The sequence below is a fragment of the Pseudonaja textilis genome, chromosome 3 (genome assembly GCF_049901715.1).
Source record: "Pseudonaja textilis isolate UNSWEBS1 chromosome 3, rPseTex1.2, whole genome shotgun sequence".
In the NCBI taxonomy this organism is placed as follows: Eukaryota; Metazoa; Chordata; class Lepidosauria; order Squamata; family Elapidae; genus Pseudonaja; species Pseudonaja textilis.
Window position 1 is genome coordinate 125,024,955 of NC_141992.1, and position 19,836 is coordinate 125,044,790.

General features: G+C 39.4%; 1 long non-coding RNA gene across 1 annotated transcript in view; it reads left to right on the top strand.

The window, feature by feature from the left end:
- Window positions 1-18,800, top strand: part of LOC148126313 (uncharacterized) — a 44,865-nt gene extending 26,065 nt beyond the window's left edge. The window contains exons 3-4 of the long non-coding RNA XR_015743083.1: window positions 12,290-12,335; window positions 18,145-18,800. This is a non-coding gene — a long non-coding RNA (uncharacterized LOC148126313). The remainder of the gene's footprint in view (window positions 1-12,289; window positions 12,336-18,144) is intronic.
- The last annotated feature ends 1,036 nt before the right edge of the window (window positions 18,801-19,836 follow it).

Genomic DNA, 19,836 nt, shown 5'->3' on the forward strand with positions numbered 1-19,836 from the left:
TTAAGGAAATGACTTCTGATCTTCACTAAAAAATCATGAGGAACTTCCAATAACCCACATTTTAATCCTACACAAATCAATAAATCGTTAACATTTCAGTCCTGGTGTCAGTAAAAAGCCCATACTGGTTCCTGAAATTTCATAGAAACAATTCTTAGCTTAAGTTTGATCTGATGAACAAGCTTCCTAACAGATAGGAAGCAGCAGGTGAAACTAGGCAGAATCACATCTGATACCTGTACAATTACCATAGGGCCCTCCCAAGGCTGTGTGCTTTCTCCCTATATACCAATGACTGCATCTCAAATGATCCATCTGTTAAGATACTGAAGTTTGCAGATGATACAACAGTGATTGGTCTCATTCGAGACAATGACGAATCCACATACAGATGGGAGGTTGTACAACTTGCCTTGTGGTGTAACTGGAACAATCTGGAATTGAACACAATCAAAACTGTAGAAATGATGGTAGACTTTAGGAGAAACCCTCCCATACTACCACCTCTTACAATACTAGACAACACAGTATCAACAGTAGAGACCTTCAAATTTCTAGGTTCTATCATATCACAAGACCTAAAATGGACACCTAACATCAAAAACGTCATCACAAAAGCACAACAAAGAATGTTATTTCTGCACCAACTCAGAAAGGTCAAACTGCCCAAGGAGCTGAGTTCTACAGAGGAATTATTGACTCTGTCATCTGCACCTCTATAATTGTCTGGTTTGATTCTGCAACCCAACAAGACAGACACAGACTTCAGAGAGTAATTGGGAATACCGGAAAAAAAACATTTACTATAAACCTGCCTTCAGCTGAGGACTGGTATACTGCAAGAGTCAAAAAGAGGACTGTGAAAATATTTACAGACCCCTCACATCCCAGACATAAACTGTTTCAATTCCTACCCTCAAAATGATGCTATAGAGCACTGCACATCAGAACAACTAGACACAAGGACAGTTTTTTCCTGAATGCCATCACTGTGCTAAACAAATAATTCCCTCAACACTGTCCAACTATTTACAAAGTCGGCACTATTACTATTAATCTTCTCATCACTCCTTATCACCCATCCCCTCCCACTTGTGGCTGTATGATTGTAACTTTGTCACTTGTTTCCTTACGATTTATATTGACTGTTTCCTAGTATGATTTGATTGATTATTGTACCCAATGATTATTATTAAGTTCTTGACTCTTGATGAATGTATCTTTTCTTTTATATACACTGAGAGCATTTCCACCAAGACAAATTCATTGTATGTCCAATCACACTTGGCCAATAAAGAATTCTATCTATCTTTCTAACTTTGTACCCTTTCCTTTTGCTTCCAGAAATTTTGATCTTTAATCCATTGAGATGTTGTCGTAGGATTTGATCTCTCTTCAGATTTTCACTTTTTCATCTCAAAATCTTCTCCAAGCAAACCTGTTTTATATATCCAATAAGTAGTCATTATGCAGGTCATTCTTTTGGTTTGTCATATGTATTTCCACTTTGTCTGTAATCTTGTTTTATAATCCACAATTTCCCAGTATTTCAACAGTTAATTTATATTATTTCTGCATCTGATTATTTTTGTGTTAGCTCTTTGTCCTATAGATCTTCCAGCCTATTTTTCTTCACATTTGTTATAACATCTGCCATTTCTTTTTTAAATATATTTTGAATATAGTCTATTAATAGAGGCAGACATCATTGCTGATATTGTAGCTGCTAGTTTTTATTCATATTCTTCAAATATTTTATCCATATTCTCCTGGAGTATTTCAAGTGTCCCAACATTTCCTGCCACTTTGTCTCAATGTTCTTTCTTTTCTTCTTCCTTTTACAGTTGTGCTCATAAGTTTACATACCCTGGCAGAATTTATGATTTCTTGGCCATTTTTCAGAGAATATGAATGATAACTTCTCTTTCACTCATGGTTAGTGTATGGTTGAAGCCATTTATTATCAATCAACTGTGTTTACTCTTTTTATATAATGACAACAGAAACTACCCAAAAGACCCTGATCAAAAGTTTACACCCCAGTTCTTAATACAGTGTATTTCCCCCTTTAACATCATGGACAGCTTGAAGTCCTTTGTGGTATGTGTGGATGAGGCTCTTTATCTTCTCAGATGGTAAAGGCGCCCATTCTTTCTGGCAAAAAGCCTCCAGTTCCTGTAAATTCTTGGGCTGTCTTGTATGAACTGCACATCACCCCAGAGTGGCTCAATGATATTGAGGTCAGGAGACTGAGATGGCCACTCCAGAACCTTCACTTTATTCTGCTGTAGCCAATGATGAAGTGGGTTCCTGGACTGTCAGGAGTCCAGGAACCCACTTACCTTTTATATACACACACTAATTATAAGCAAACAGATCACAGGTGAGGATGGTTACCTTTAATAGCCATTTAAACCCCTTTGTGCCAACCTGTGTGCATTTTATCAGGCCAAATTCACCAGGATATGTAAACTTTTGATCAGACTCATTTGGGTAGTTTCTGTTGTCATTATGATTTAAAAAGAGTAAACACAGTTGATTGATAATAAATGGCCTCAGCCTTACACTAACCATGAGTGAAAAAAAAGTTTTTGTATTATCATTCATTTTCTCTGAAAAATGACCAAGAAATTATAAATTCTGCCAGGGTATGAGCACAACTGTATACCTGGAATCTTTAGTCTCCTCTAGAACCTGGGAATGGAGTGAAAAGAGGAGTCAGCCTAATATCCCTAAGTAGCCATAAGGAAACTAAGTCTAACCAGTGGTGGGATTCAAAAATTTTTTACTACCTGTTCTATGGGCACGGCTAGGTGGGTGTGGCAGGGGAAGGATATTGTAAAATCTCCATTCCCTCCTCACTCCACTAACCTGCTTTCCAGTTCCGTTCTCCTCTGCAGGGCAACAAAAGAAGACCCAGCCAATCAGCTGGGACTTGGGAGGCAGAGAATAAATGGGGGCTGGGCCAGTCAGAGGTAGTATTTGCCGTTTTTTTGAATTACTCAAAATTTCCGCTACCAGTTCTCCAGAACTGGTCAAAACCTGCTGAATACCAGCTCTCAGTCTAACCCCTTTGAGTGTCAATGACCCTTATCCAATTTTAAGCAGGTGCTGACCATTAGTTGAGAAGATTCCTATGCATAAGTTTTTGCAATAAATCAATTTAATTGAACCTTCAGGTGTAGATCTGTCTTTCAAAATAGTATCCAATTTCTAAAATCATAAGTCTCAAATTTATTTTATGACAAGATAAAAAGTTTAGTTCTCACAAAGGTGCTGTTTATTTAATATAATTATTTCCAAAGAATTATAACAAAAGTCCTCATGATCCACCTCCCAGTGCTTAAACCATTTTCTCATGGTCTTCTCATGAGCAGCAGTTATCATGAGCATTAGTGGATGATCTTCCATTCTCTTCTTATCCAGAGAGGTTTTATGGGAGTGGTCTATTGTCCAGTCCTTTGTTCATGCCACAACACTATTTCCACTCATTCAGACATATGCTAATTCTCCATTCCTCTCTTGGAAATACTCAACATTTCTTGAGGTTAGTAGCAGTCCAGGTTTGTGAAAAGTCAAAGAAAATTTTAACTTTTCCATCACAGTAAGTCACATAGAACAGTTGGAAAATATTTTACAGATTTACTGAAGTCACTACAAGAAAGCAATAACCCTTTTCCAGATACCTGTTGGAATTAACATAGTTTCTACAGACATCAATTAACAAAAACTAATTGTTCTAAAATTCTACGCATCAAAATGTTTTACAGAAAAGTTGCCTTGAGGCCTTAGCTTAGATCCACATTTTACCATGTTTTCTGTAGATTTTATAGCGGAGAGGAGGATAAACATCTTGGAGCTGAAAAAACTCAAGCTCTTGTCTGCTGAAACAGGCTGGTTATTAGGAGCCTGTCTTCCTCAGCACTCTTTTGGTCTTTTTCTTCCTTTGCTGATTCATCTTCGGCTGTAGTTCAAGCAACCGTTTCTTCAAACCAACCCACACAGATATCAAGTTGCCACTGCAAACAAACTGCAAAGAACCTTCTTTGACCACATTCAAACTTTGTCAGGAGAGAAAAGGAAAGAGATTCTTACATGCACAATTCAAGAGGCACTACCTGGAAAGAAGCTTCCCTGGACAGCAGCAGGCAAGTAGGCTTCTCTGCTTAACTAAGATTAAGTTAGCCTATTCGAATTATTACCTGCTTTTAAGGCTATTTTTCTATCATATCTTAGTCTTCAAATTTTTATTTATTTTTAAACCCTTTACATTTTTGAAATTTTTGCAGTGTGATTACTAATCCACTTTTAGTTATATTTCAGCTATGGTTTAGCTGAATTTATAAAAAAAGCCCGAGCTGGGCCTGAGCTATAGGAGGGCCTTGCTGCTGCTTCTTTGTTGTTGTTGTTCTACACATCTTACTCCTTCAGTTGGAAATCCAGCAATGCCTAGCTTTGATGTGATTTCTCGTATCTAATTTATTCTATTTTTATCCACTATTTTTATTATTTTATCATTTTTATTGACTCATGTTCCTGCTCTCTCGGGAGGGCAGGATCCTTGGTATACTTGTGAGGAACTCTGCCACTGTTTGTATTAGGACTCATTTCTTCTCCACTCCTGATTCCTTTTCCGGTGGATTAAGGACTTGTTTCAGTGACTAGACTCTATGCTATATTACACAGCTCCTCCTTTATTGTGCTACTTAATATAATGAAGACAAGGAAAAGGAGCAGATCTCTGATTGACCCGGTTCCTCAACCTTCTCTGCAGCAATCCAAGATTGAGGACTTTGTTTTAGCTCGGCCTCTCGGCCTCTCAGTTTGAAAGCTCCTGCTCCCTTTTGTCTGGCTGCTATCAGTTGTCACGATCTTCTGACGGTTGAGGGCGTCGCCCCCCCCCCCCCGAGTTGAGAACAAAGGCTTATCTAAAAGTATGGCCCCCAATCAATCCTTAAATGAGCCCACCCATACAGAACTTTTGGCTCAGCAATGTTTCTTGGTCGCAGAAACTACAGCGAGCATTCAGCTCCAGCTTGATAAAATAATAAGTACTTTAAACTACTTAGTTTTCTGGACTACCAGTGGGTGCCCTGGGCTGACCGCTCAGCAGCCTGATGCGGCAGCAGGGTTCTGGCGGCAAAAGCACTGGCCAACGTAATCCTACCAATAGTTCAAACTTTACATCTTTTGATGCAAACAGTCACCTGGTCTTACAGTCAAAACAGGTGGCCCTCATCATTAATCCTATTAATGTCAACTTATCTCACTGGGGTTCAACACAGCTGGAGAGGGGTCATATATTACAGTTATTGGGGCTAAAAGCTGATGATTTGAAGAAGGTTAAACTTTTACCCTCTCCTGAACACTGCACTAGAGTGCTACTCAGTTTTGACAACTCTAACACCCCAAAACTATTTTTCAGAAGAGGATCCCTGTTTAGATCCTTTGGCATTCTGCCAAGAAGAGTCTTCAAGGATATATTGATTAAGCCACTCTTGAGTAATCAACAATTTGTGAGTGGCAGGAGATCCCCCAAAAGATCCTCAGCAGCACGTATTAGTGTGCCAACCTTGAATGCCATCTTGGATACTACATCAATTATACACCTATTCCCGCAAAACCTCCAGTTGGCATCCTCTCAGATGGTAGCCTGACTGTTCCTCCTACAACCGGTCAAATCAACCCCTGTAGCGAGTAACATCTCACCAGGAAGCTTCCTTCGACTTGATCAGCTGGGAAGAAATGGCCCCAAAGGAAGTGACACCAGCCCAGAGCACCCATGGTTCCTTAGTAAATAAGCCCCAGGTCAGTGCCTCTGGGATTCCATCTATTTATGAGACTGACTTATGTCAAGACAATTTCTGGAACCAGGAGGAGACACAACTCTTCGACTCCTTTTGTGCACTTCCACAACCAGAAAGGGCCCAAATCATAAAGCATCTGGATACAGTTAAATCCAAGCTCTGGAGTCTTTCACTACCTGATAAGGATTCCCTTGGACTCCAGGGAGTCTATACTGATTTACCAATGGAAGCTCCCTTGGCGCTCTCTCCAGAATGTCTAATTCATAATTTGAAGATCCAGGGCTACTTCAAACTCCATCTGTTGATGCTTCTGAATACTTGCCAGCTAAGCAACCAATTAATGCCACAAGTACTAACTGGAGTGCACTTAGAGCTCTACAGCCCCATGAACAAGGCTTGCCTCCCCTCCCTCCTTCCCTGCCTTTGCCTCCTAAGAGGATGACCCTGCCACTTAACAACGGGTGTATCTTTTTGGATATGAACGGCATTCTGGAAAACATTAATCACACAGAATGACAATTAAATCTGGCAACCGCCCCTCCCCACTGCACACTTAAGTGCCTTTCATGGAACATAGCAAGTTGGGGGAGAAGGTGTGGTACCACAGAATTCACCAACTATATTCATTTGATGTGGTCCTGCTTCAGAGACCTGGGCATGCAATAAGATATCCCTTACAGGGTTTACGGTCATTTCTTTGGCTGCCACCAGACAATCTATGACAGGAAGGCCTAAGGGTGGTCTAGCTTGCTTGGTCTCTATTTCTTTGAAAGTGGGAACAGTGGAGCTGACCTCCTGTGGCTCTTTAGCTATGGTGCTCCTAATTAAGAGAGGATGCAACAAACTGTTAGTGTTCAATGTTTATCTTCCCCTGATGATGACGCATGCTGATAGTAAGGCTCAATGGGGCGTGCTGGAGAATTACATTACTTGTATGGAAACTAAATTCCCAGCGCTGTACATCCTTATAGGGGACAACTTTAATGCCCGATTGGGAGTGCAAGTTCCCCCATCGATTGAGGCACTCTACTCCCAAGAAACCCTCCAGGCCATAGGACACCTGATTTCAGCCAGACATTCTAAGGATGAATTAACAATTTTTTCTGGCATTCAGTTAGCCCTTTTAGCAGCTCAACATAAAAAGATAATTCTTAATGGGAGTACCCTAGGTGATCTAGCTGGTGAGTTTACTTTTAGTTCCTCACGTGGAAGTAGTGTTATTGATTTTGTGCTGGTATCCCAGCTTCTTAGAAAGGCAGTCCGTGCTTTTTATGTGAACTGCCTTATGGAGAGCGACCACTACCCCCTGGTTACAATCATTGGGCTTTCCTCAAATATACATCTCCCTGGGGTCCCCAGATATTAGATCCCTATGTGGCCTCATATACAAGGAGGATCAAATGGTCTTCTAATACTGAAAGAAAGTTCAACTCCTTTTTATCATCTCCGGAGTGTGTCAGCCTATACAATCAGGCCCTAACAAGTAGTGGCCCAGGGACAATCTCAGCCTTTGAATCACTAATTAATAGTGTTCAAAGGGAGCTAGGAGCCGTCCGTAGGCTGAGTGGTCCATATCATTCAAGAAGTAATACTTGGTTTGACAAAGAGTGTCTGATGCTCAGGAACCAGATTGATCAGGTTTACCTGCTCCATCTTAATCGAGGGGATAAATGCCCACCAGAGGACTACTACCGCTTGAAGCGGGAGTATAAAGGACTAAGTACTAAGAAAAAAAAGCTAAAGCGAGAGAGAAGTGGGATCTACTTCTCCTCTCCATCCAGCAGAAGAACACTCGATTATTTTGGCAAATTATTGCCAGCTCCTTGCCGGGTCATCAAGAACTCCTTCTCTGCTGTATTTCCAACAGAGCTTGAGAAAACCATTTCTTGACAATTTTCCAGGTGTCAACAAGTTCGACTGTGCTTGGTCCATGGCACCTCCTGCAGTTCCTGACTGGTAACCCATGACTCATGCTGAGATTACTGAGCTTATCTCCGAACTCAAGTCAAGCAAAGCCCCTGATGCTATACTCCCTGGTCTGCTAAAATCCAGTCCCGAGTGGTGGATTCTCTCTTAGTAAGACTCTTCACACATATCAATACTTCTGGCAAGATCCCTACCTCCTGGAAATTAGCAATTATTGTTCTAGTTTTTAAATGAGGAAATAGGAACAATTCAGCCGACTATTGCCCCATAAGCCTGCTCTCCATCATTGGGAAACTGTATGCTAAATATCTCCAACATAGACTCCTCACCTGGGTTGAGGAGTCCAATATTATTGGTGCTGAACAGATTGGGTTTAAAGCGGGCTGTGCCACACTGGACCACTGCATTGTCTCAGCACACTTGGTCGATAAATATATTACCATACCAGGTGGCAAACTTTTTACTGCTTTTATTGACCTAAAGTCAGCATTTGACTCAGTCCGTAGGGGACTGTTGTGGTCAAAACTGCTCAAAAGTTCTATCAATAGATGTCTTCTGTTCCTAATTAGATCCTTGTACAACCAGACCTCTAATCAGGTGAGGTATGGTCTGCAGGGAGAACTTTCAAATCCCACCCTGATTAAGAACGGAGTAAGGCAGGATTGTGTTCTGGCTCCTCTTTTGTTTAATTTATTCTTATCTGACTTGACCTTTCACATTGGACATATTGAATCTCACACCCCAAAGTTGTCAACTATGAAGATCCCGCTTCTCCTTTATACTGACGATGCGGCCCTCCTTTCATTGTCAAGGCCAGGTCTGAAAAGATTACTTTCTGCATTCGGGTCCTACTGTGCTAAGAACCACTTGTCTATTAATTATGATAAATCCAAAATATTGGTGTTCTCTAGAGCCCAGAAATTGTATAACTGGGCTATCAATGGTAATGCTGTTAAGCAGGTTTTCCATTTTAAGTATTTAGGTGTTCAATTTCAGAACACCGGTGCTTGGACTAGACATCGAACCCAGGTGCTAAACTCAGCCTCCTGTAGTCACCAGCAGATTTTAAGATTTTTTTATACCCAAGGAGGCCAGTTTATTCTTTCTGCTCTGCGTATTTAGAAAGCCAAAATTTTGGCTGAAACTCTTTACAGAATTCTCATATGGATACGGGGCTTCAAGGATTGTATTGAAAGAACCCAGGCTGTATTTTTTAGAAAACTTCTGGGTCTTCCTCCTTGTGTTGGTTTTGCTCCAATGTACTTGGAACTGGGCACTCAATCAGTCGAATGTATGGTGTGGATTAACACCTTTAAATGGTGGTTTTGGGTGCTTTTTCTGGCAGTTCCTGGTAGCTACCTCTCCCTGGCGTTTGCTGACTCTCATATTTCTCATTGGGAGAGGGAGATGATGAAGAAATTACATCTGCTAGGTTTTACGGGGGATGTCCTGGGAGATTATGGCCTTAAGGACGCCCAATTTAGGGTAGTCCAATGGCTTGTGGACATTGACTTGCAATATCTACGAGCCAGAGCTAACAAAACTTTCTCCCCTCTGATCTTCAGCCAATTTAATAATTACGGACTGAGGATGGCTTCCTATTTTTACACTCTAACCATTCCCAAGTATAGAAGAGCTTTCTCCCTAGCTCGCTTTAATGTCTTGTCCTCAGCACTACTGGATGGGCGATTTAAGAGGCTCCCGATTAACGAGCAGCTATGCCCCTGTGACAGAGCTGAGGTTGAAACTGCGGAGCATGTCCTTTTATATTGCCCTATGTATAACGCAGGCAGATCTAAGTTACTGTCTCTCCTTGAAACAGACCCTTCTAGACCCAATGTTAGTAATTTGTTCTTATATTGTCTAGGAGATGGCTCCTCATATATCACTTCTTTGGTTTCCAAATCTTTTTAAAGAGCTGTAACCATCAGAGGAGAATGCTGTAATTCCCCTTAGTCAAGTTTTTGGTGACCAATTATTCATGATTAATTTTCCCATATTCTTCTTTTGTTGTACTTGTGTTTTGGTCTGTGACCACAAATAAAGTATTATTATTTTATACCAATGAAGAAAAAAATATTGATTTCACTTTTTAATAAAGGGGAAACATGTTTTAACTCTTGAAAAAACATGTTTAGTGGCTTATCTTTCACAAATAAAACAAATAAATGAGTAAATATTTACTAATTTGGAGGAGACAAGTATTTAAAGGCAAATTATATTTACAACAGAGATCCCTCATCCAGTGGATTGATATTGTGTTTGGTAATGTATTTGTAAGAACATTTTATGTGGAATAATTCATTACAGACTTGTATTTAAAGTTGGTTTTCCCATAATGTTTCTTATTTGACAGCGATTATTCTATATTTTCAAGTAAGGAGATGGGATTCTCCCTCCCCCAACTTCTTTCTTATTTTGTGTCATTACAAATGAATGTATTGTTGAGATACAGTGTATGATGCCACTGTTTTTATTGTTACTTTAATTGTTAATTCAGGTGTTAAAATAGCCTTTTCCACCTTGGTGTCCTTCAGATGGAACTCTTATGATTATAATTCCCAGTCAATGTTCCAGTTATGGGAGAAGGAATGTTAGGAATCTATATTATACATCTTTCACGCTTACCAATTTAACAAGATTATTATGAGAATATACTTCCCTGAACTTCAAATTAAAACTATATTTGAATTCCATTTTCAATTTGATTTTGATAAAGGGAGAAGGAAGTGATACTAATGTCAATCTTTTTAGCAACTAATTCCATCAAAGTTCCACTCCTATAGAAATCATCCTATAAATCTTTTACCAGGATGCATCTATGGAAAAGTTAAGGTTCTAATATACTGAAGAATGAAGTTGTTTAGATTTCCTGGATGGATGGTATATAAATATAATAAACAGCAAACTTTTTTTTTTAGTTTTGTACATCACAAGAGGATGTGGGGACATTTTCTAATGAACAGATTCAATGTCAGCTGGATAACAATAAAATCCAAAAAGGTTATCACTGTCTTAGGTGGATACATTCAAAATACCCCTTTTAGCTGTATATTAAAAGAAGAGGGCAATGCCTTTCACTGAGGAACTTCATGTTTTCCCAGGACACAGTTTGAAAGCTACATTTCTATTAAGCAATGGGGCAAATGGGATGTTTCAGATAGGAATGATCATTTAGAGGCCATTCTCCCTATCTCTTTGGTGCCCAGTTGGCAATATAAAATATTCAATCTGTACCAGATGGGAACTTCTTGACACAACATTAACTTTAGCGATGCACAGATTTTGTTCTCTAATATATTCTTCTGGTTAATTTTTCAACGTCAAGTTTATAGTGTTCTGTCTAGTTTTCTGGATATTTTGTCTGGCTGGAGTTATGAATTGCTAATTTTAATGGATATAAAACTAATGGAACTGAGAGAATGATTCAATCATGTAAGTATTCAGGTTTTTTTTAAGATGTCAAATACAATAAACTGCAGGTTGGGGTGTCTTTGATCTCTCTCAAAAGGAGGAAAAATATTGTTATCATTATTTCAATTTTATCTGTCTGTATCTCAATGAAATCTAACTATCTAATAAAAACATGCAACTTCATCTAGCAACATAATGTGGTTCTGCCATGTTTGATTAACATGACAGAGTTGAAATCATAATTTGCATATTTGCTGTTGCATCTCATTTATTCAGAGTCCCTCTGTTTTCTGATCGGGAAATGCTATGGAGAAACATGCCACTATTTTCCATTGCCAAGGCCTTAGTATAGTTCCAGAGGTCCATCTCTCCAACTCCCTCAAACTAATGTTTCAGTTTGATCAGCAGCTTTTAAAAATTAGGCACCTCTTTATAAAATTAGCAGGCTGATATGGAAGCTACCTTCTTTTGGCTTATGTTTGCAGGTTTCCAATAACGTTTTGTGAGATGGTGGAGGGGACAGTCTATTTCCCCTTCATTTAGTTTTGTAGGAAAACTGAATGAATTCGTTTATTCTAAAACTCTAACTTCTCTTATATATTCCAATTACACTCAGAACTACCACCACTTTCTACATACAAAACATATACACAGAGGCATACAGTATGTAAGACAGCAGAAAGTCCTTTGTGTAGTGTGGGCTGAATTTTTAATCTTATTTAATGATTTGGCAAGTGATCCCCAAAAGATTAAGTTTAACTATCCTGATGGATGGGGTGGCTTTTGTTCAAGACTTCTCCTTATCCCAAAGGAGGGGCAGAATTATTTTGCTTATATATGAATTTTTGAGATGTTGATATTATAGTCCCTTAGTACAGTGATGAATGAAGAATTAATATTTGTATGAGAAGACCATATGCTGCTATTCAGCTGGCAGACTGTAGGGAAATGTTCTAAACTTCAGATGTGCTTCATAAAGAATTTCAAGTTAATCCATAAAAGGTGACTATACTTTAAGAAAGCCCAGAACACCACTACATTTCAAAAACAACAAATATGTTTGGAATTATGTCAAAGGAATTGTGAGTCAGCCGAATTGAAATCTTTCCTTTTGTTTTCTTTTCTTGGCTCTGTAATCCCAGCTGCACCGTCAAGCCTTCCGATGAACATCCAGAAGGATTGAAAATGGTAAGAGAAAGCAGCTCCACATGTGATCCCACTCCTTTCTCCTCCCTGGCCTCCATGTATTCTGTTAGAGGGGTGAAGGGAAGCTGCCTCTGAATTACACATTCTTAGGAAATAGTCTCCCAAGTGAAATGAAGCTGCAGTTGTGTTCAAGCAGATGAGATTACAGTTTTCCTCAGTCCTGTAGTGCAGTGGTCCCCAACCTTTTTTGTGCTGCGGCCCGGTACCGGCATCACAAAATCATCTGCGGCCCGGTACCGGCATCAGCACGCATGGCAAGGCGAGCTGAGCAACCGGCCAGCCAGCTGTTCCCCGCTTCTCCCTGCCACCTTCAACTCCTCCTTTGTACCTGTGTCGATCGGCTTCGCGACGGCTTCGGGACGGTCGCTCAGCTCGCCTTGCCATGCATGCTGAAAGAATCCTCGCGCCTTAGTTTTGTTCGAAGCCGCCCCCTCCTCCATGAAACTAAGGTGCGAGGATTCTTTCAGCACCTAAATGCCACTTTCTACCCGGAAAAGCTCACCAGAAGCACTTTTTCATCAAAACAAGATGGCGATACCCAGCAAACCAGCGACCCGGTAGAAATTGTTCCACGGACCGGTACTGGTCCGCGGACTGGTGGTTGGGGACCCCTGCTGTAGTGGAATTTATGGAAGCCAGGGACAGAAAGGCAGGCAGGCATGGTTATACAGGTGAAACTCAAAAAATTAGACTATCGTGCAAAAGTTCATTTATTTCAGTAATTCAACTTAAAAGGTGAACCTAATATATGAAATAGACTCATTACATACAAAGCAAGATAGTTCAAGCCATGATGTGTCATAATTAATTATGGCGTACAGCTCATGAAAACCCCAAATCCACAATCTCAGAAAATTAGAATATTGTGAAAAGGTTAAATATTCTAGGCTCAAAGGGTCCCACTCTAATCAGCTAATTAAGCCATAACACCTGCAAAGGGTTCCTGAGCCTTTAAATGGTCTCTGTCTGGTTCAGTAGGAATCACAATCATGGGAAAGACTGCTGACCTGACAGTTGTGCAGAAAACCATCACTGACACCCTCCATAAGGAGGGAAAGCCTCAAAAGGTAATTGTAAAAGAAGTTGGATGTTCCCAAAGTGCTATATCAAAGCACATTAATAGAAAGTTATGTGGAAGGGAAAGTGTGGAAGAAAAAGGTGCACAAGCAGCAGGGATGATTGCAGCCTGGAGAGGATTGTCAGGAAAAGGCCATTCAAAAATGTTGGGGACTTTCACAAGGAGTGGACTGAGGCTGGAGTCAGTGCATCAAGAGCCACGATACACAGATGGATCCTGGACATGGGCTTCAAATGTCGTATTCCTCTTGTCAAGCCACTCCTGAACAACAAACAACGTCAGAAGCATCTTACCTGGGCTAAAGAAAAACAGACCTGGTCTGTTGCTCAGTGGTCCAAAGTCCTCTTTTCTGATGAGAGCAACTTTTGCATCTCATTTGGAAATCAAGGACCCAGAGTCTGGAGGAAGAATGGAGAGGCACACACTGCAAGATGCTCGAAGTCCAGTGTAAGGTTTCCACAATCTGTGTTAATTTGGGGAGCCATGTCATCTGCTGGTGTTGGTCCACTGTGCTTCATTAAGTCCAGAGTCAACGCAGCTGTCTACCAGAAAATTTTGGAGCACTTCATGCTTCCTTCCACAGATGAGCTTTATGGGGATGCTGACTTCCTTTTCCAGCAGGACTTGGCACCTGCCCACACTGCCAAAAGCACCAAAACCTGGTTCAATGACCGTGGGAATACTGTGCTTGATTGGCCAGAAAACTCACCTGAACTGAACCCCATAGAGAATCTATGGGGGATTGCCGAGAAAGATGAGAGACATGAGACCGAACAATGCAGAAGAGCTGAAGGCCGCTATTGAAGCATCCTGGTCTTCCATAACACCTCAGCAGTGCCACAGGCTGATAGCTTCCATGCCACACCGCATTGAGGCAGCAATTGCTGCAAAAGGGGCCCAAACCAAGTACTGAGTATATATGCATGCTTATATTTTTCAGAGGTCTGATATTGTTCTATGTACAATCCTTGCTTTATTGTTTGCATGTAATATTCTAATTTTCTGAGATTGTGGATTTGGGGTTTTAATGAGCTGTAAGCCATAATGATCACAATTATGACACATCACAGCTTGAACTATCTTGCTGTGCATGTAATGAGTCTATCTCATATATTAGCTTCACCTTTTAAGTTGCTTTACTGAAATAAATGAACTTTTGCACGATATTCTAATTTTTTGAATTTTACCTGTACTTCCAATTATTCCATTTTAACCATGCATTAATTCACCAGATTTTACCAGCTATCCTGCAGCATCTAAGTGGTATATTATTATTGGTAGTTATTGTACTAGAGAAGTTGAATTGTTGACTCATATTTTTTTTATCAACTAGTCATCATGTTAACAAGTGGTTAAGGCATCAGGTTAGAAACCAGAAAACTTTGCATTTTAGTAGCACCTTAGGAACAGAGTCTGTTGGTTGACCTTGGCCCAGTCATTTTCTCTTAGCTCTAGGAAGAAAGCAATGGCAAACCACCTTGCCAAGAAAACTGCAGGAATATGCCCAGACAGCTTCCTAGAATTGAATCTGATTAAACAGAACAAGAAAAACCAGTTGTCATCTTTCTTTTCAGGGTTGAGTTAAAAAGGACTTTAGAAGTTTTTTTAGTTTAGTCACTTTTGTTTAATGTACTAGGCTTGTCTCACACATAAAGCTAAACTTCAGTAGAAGATATGAGTGGGTAAGCAAGTTCAACAGGGTTCTGCATATCCAAATCTTGAAATCTTGAAAATTTTGAAAAGTTATTAATACATTACCATAAAGATTCTCAAAGGTTCTGAATCTCTTCTCAGATACATACATTCATAATCTGATTGGTAATCAGGAATCCCGCCTTACCAAAATGAATAAAAGGTTTGTGGTACAGATTTCATCACTTTTTTTTTTAAAAAAATGGCCTTTTTCTCATGTAGAGATAGGTTCTATTGTTCATTTACTGAGAGGATAGCATTCAGTTCCTCAGATTCAGAGATCTACGAAAGCTGAAAGATGCAGGCTGCAAGGGAGAGAAGGAGAATCCTATTTTATGAGAAAGATCTGTTCATATTTCATCCTTTTATTTATTAAGAAAGATATTAGATTTAGACATCCCTCCTAAGGTAGTGAGCAAGCCTTCTCCCAAGAGTGTTCCATCAAGCTGTCTATTTGTTTTTTGCCTAATTAGCAACAGATTAATCCTTAAAAATAATCTGATTTTTGCTTTTCTCTAATTAACAGAGGTGCTTACAGAACTAATCACATGAGGTACAAGAAGTTCTGCAATGCCACTTTTTATATTATTTCTTCCATTGTCTGAAAATCACACCAATATAAAGCAGCATCATGCTAAAAGATCATTCCTGCTTGATTTTGATGCCATTCATCAATAAAAAAGTGTGAAATAATAGCAACAGACATAGACTTATATATAGTCCCATAATGATGGACAGCAGGAGTCCCCAACCACCAGTCTGCAGCCTAGTACTGGTTCACGGCTTTTGGGAAACCAGGTTGCGCAAGCAGTGGGTGACCAGATGAGTATGCAAAGCTCCATTTGTGCAAGCACCTGGCGCATGTTGGAAACCATCCCTTCTTTCCCTCCACTGTCACTACCATTGCTGGTCCTCGTAAGAAAAGTTGGTGACAGTTGATGTGCAGTACTCTCTGGGTGATTTTCAATGTCAGCATGAGTGTTATTTATATACCTGGAACCCAGATTTCAAGCATACTTCAGATGGTGTGGAAAAAGAATGTCAACCTCTCTTATTGCTTATTTGTTCCTGCCACCCTTTAGAAAAACAAAAAACATAACAAAGCTTCCCATTGCTATTTTCTGTCTAATTGGTACCATTGTCAGAAATGATAATGCTGCTGACTATTTGATCACATAAGACTGTAAGAACAGGTTGACGTCCTAAAGGTAAAAGTTTCCCCTGTCCAGTTAGGTCTAACTCTAGGGGCTGAGGCTCAACTCTGTTTCTTAGCTGAGTGGGGCAGCATTGTCTGAAGACATTTCTATGATCATGTGGCCAGAATGACTGTAAGCAACGGTGGGATTGAAATTTTTTAACAATCGGTTCTGTGGGCGTGGCTTAGTTGGTGGGCATGGCTTGGTGGTCATGTTATTGGCTGGGCGTCGCCAACTCAATAACAATCACATCGAGGCACCGTCTCCTTGCCCGGCCTCTCATGACTGTGGGGATGCTGCAACAGTTGTAAGTGTGAAAAATAGTCATAAGTCACTTTTTTCAGTGCCACTGTAACTTTGAATGGTCACTCCACACAAGCAAAGTACCAGCAAAGGAGGGGAAATAAACTCCAGAGATTTCCTGAGACAGGAAATCTAGTCTTGCCAAGAATGTAATAAAGGTTAACAGAGAGGCAGTTTCTGTAAGCAACACCAGAATGTTTCCTTCCTGCCTTCCTTGCAGGATTAGGCCAGTAATTTCTTCTAACAACCAGTTCTCCAAACTGCTTAGAATGTTAACAACCCGTTCTAGCAAATAGGTGTGAACTGGTAGAATCCCACCCGTGACTGTAAGCCAAAGGGACACAAAATGTTACCTTTCCACCAAAGTGGTACCTTTTTATCTCCTCATTTGTATATTTTCAAATTGCTAGGTGGGCAGTAGTTCTTATGTACAGTAATGTTTGTGTTGGGCAATTATATTCTAATAAGTAGATAAATAAATGTATGCATTCAATCTGACACAAAGTATAAGAATAACATAATGCAACCGATGGAAGATGTTTATTTTCCCCTCCATTTTTAAAGAGCTTTAATTATTTTATAAATTTAGCTTACCCATTTATTGTAATTTTATACCAAAAATAATAGGAAAATTCAGATTTTTTTAAAAAAACAAGGTCATGAGCTGGGTAGCTACATAAATTTGATGAACAATTAAATACATAAAATCTTGACAAAATTTTTCATCTTGGCATCAAACTTTAGTAGGAAGATCTTGGTTGCCTCCAAGGTAACAAAAAAGGGAGCTGATGGTAATTTCTCAGTTGCCCTCTTGAATTTAAGAGTTTAATTTGGAATTTATATATTCCGAATAATTTTTTTTCTTTTTTTTTTTAATGTTCTCCCTCACACTGTAATTTTAGTGAAAAAGGGATCAAAATTATCCTCCAGTATTTTTCCCCATCCCCTAGGAAAAACAAAGTCCAATCTGCCAAAATTAGAAATAAAGCTTATAAAAAAGGCATATAGCATATATAATGTGCATGTGTATATACACTAACACATATTCAGAGACAGAAAGAAAAATATTATACTGCTCTTATGGTCATGCTTTGGAAAGACCTTGTAGCAATTCATTCTTTCTTTCTTTCTTTCTTTCTTTCTTTCTTTCTTTCTTTCTTTCTTTCTTTCTTTCTTTCTTTCTTAACAGAGTGGAACAGGAAATTAATCAAAATACTGAATTCTTATAAACAGAACTTTGTAAAATTATTTTCCCTGGGTACTGAGGGTGAGAGACCTGTTGAGCATAACTTTAGCAGGTCTAATTGATCACTAGGACACTTCATGCATCAGAATATGCTTTAAAGAGAGCTTCACAGATATGTAGAATTTTTTAAAAAAACTGTTAATGCAATAAAACAGATATTTTCCAACATCAGGTATGTTTGAGGAAGAGCCAAAACTGAAACTTTCTCTGTTGGCTTGTAAAAATGTGGACGTAAGTTAAAGTCCCTCACTCCCCATTTCCTATTTCTTTTTGCAGGTGATTTCTTCAAGCACCATATTATGTATACAAATGGCCAACAATCTGAAATCCAGATGAAATCAAAGAAACAGTAGCAAAGAATGTGTGTGTATGTATTTGTTTTTTCTTAGTCACAAAGTTGTTTCCGACCCATCGGAACCCCATGGACAACGTTCCTTTAGGGCTTCTTGTCCTCTACCATCCCCCAAAGTCCATTTAAGCTCACAGCCACCTCATTCTCTGTCGTCTCCTTCTTCTATACCCCTCAATCATTCCCAGCATTAGGCTCTTCTTCAGTGACCCCTTCCTTCTCATTAGGTGGCTTAAGTATTTGAGTTTCATCTTCAGGATCTGGCCTTCTAGAGCAGTCAGGGTTGACCTCTATGACTGACCAGTTTAATCTCCTTGCAGTCCAAGGGACTCGCAGGAGTCTTCTCCAGCACCATAGTTTAAAGGCCTCAATTCTTTGATGCTCAGCATTTCTTATGGTTCAACTTTAACAGCCATACATTGCAACTGGGAAAACCATAGTCTTGACTATACACATTTTTGTTGGCAGGGGGATGTCTCTGCTTTTTAGTATGTTGCCTAGATTTGCCACACAAATATACATCTGGCCTTGGGAAGGAGGAAAACAGCAATAAACATTAAGAGAGGAAAAACTAAAATTTAGTCAGGAGAAAATGAAAAGCATTAAAAAAAAAAACTCAAAATAAATTTGTCTTGGTTTTGTTTGGTATGAAATGGCATAGTGAGAAACTGATAGTCTTTCAGGATTCAGTTATTCTACTGTAAAATAATAAACTACTTTCATGGAATCTACGTTTTTCTGCCCTCAAAGGGCAGCATATTTATAACATTCATTTTATCTAAAGTTGATTATGCATTGAATTAACATATTTTAATAACATAAAAATATGCAATATCAAAATATACCAACAACACATCTCTCCCTAAGTAACAGTGGGTGGTAGATTGGCTATAGGAGATTTGCCACAAAACTCAAATGGAACTTCTGTAAAAAAAAATGTTGATCATCTTTTTGTTTCCTCAGTCAGGCACAGGCCACATGTTCATGTCTATGAACAGGAATCTAGTCAACTAATGGTTACTACTATTTTGACACTAGATAAGGCTTAACAGAATTCAAGAAGGTTAGAATTAGATTACTTGTTGGAAAGTAGAAACTCTAGGCTGATGCTGATTCCCCTTCTGATACTACTCTCAGGCTTTGCTACTCATACATTCTCTCTCCTAAAACACTTTTGAACTATGTCTTCTTTGTAATAAAGTTTCTGGATTAGAGGACCAGAATCTATGGGATATAATCAAATTATTTTGTAATAATTCCTGTTGGAAGCAAAATCTGGTCCAGTTCAAACCTGGGAGAAAGATACCGGAGGCAAGCTGCAGTTGTAAAGGAGGTCTGTGACAAAGCAATCGGTTCTGAGACAGCTGACAAAATAGTCTGGTGAGTGGATGTTTTTTTTTATGTGATTCTAGGGCTTTATGATTTAGATGTTCATTGTGTAATGTATTTTAATCTGCACTTGAGTGTGCCCTTTTAGTATTCTAATTATTCAGTGGTGGAATTCTACCAGTTACCCTACCGGTTTGGTGATCGTGCACTTTGTGCATGTGCACAACTTTCCAAACACCAGCTGAAGCTCTGCCACGCCAATCAACTGAGAGAAGAAAGAACAGAAAAGT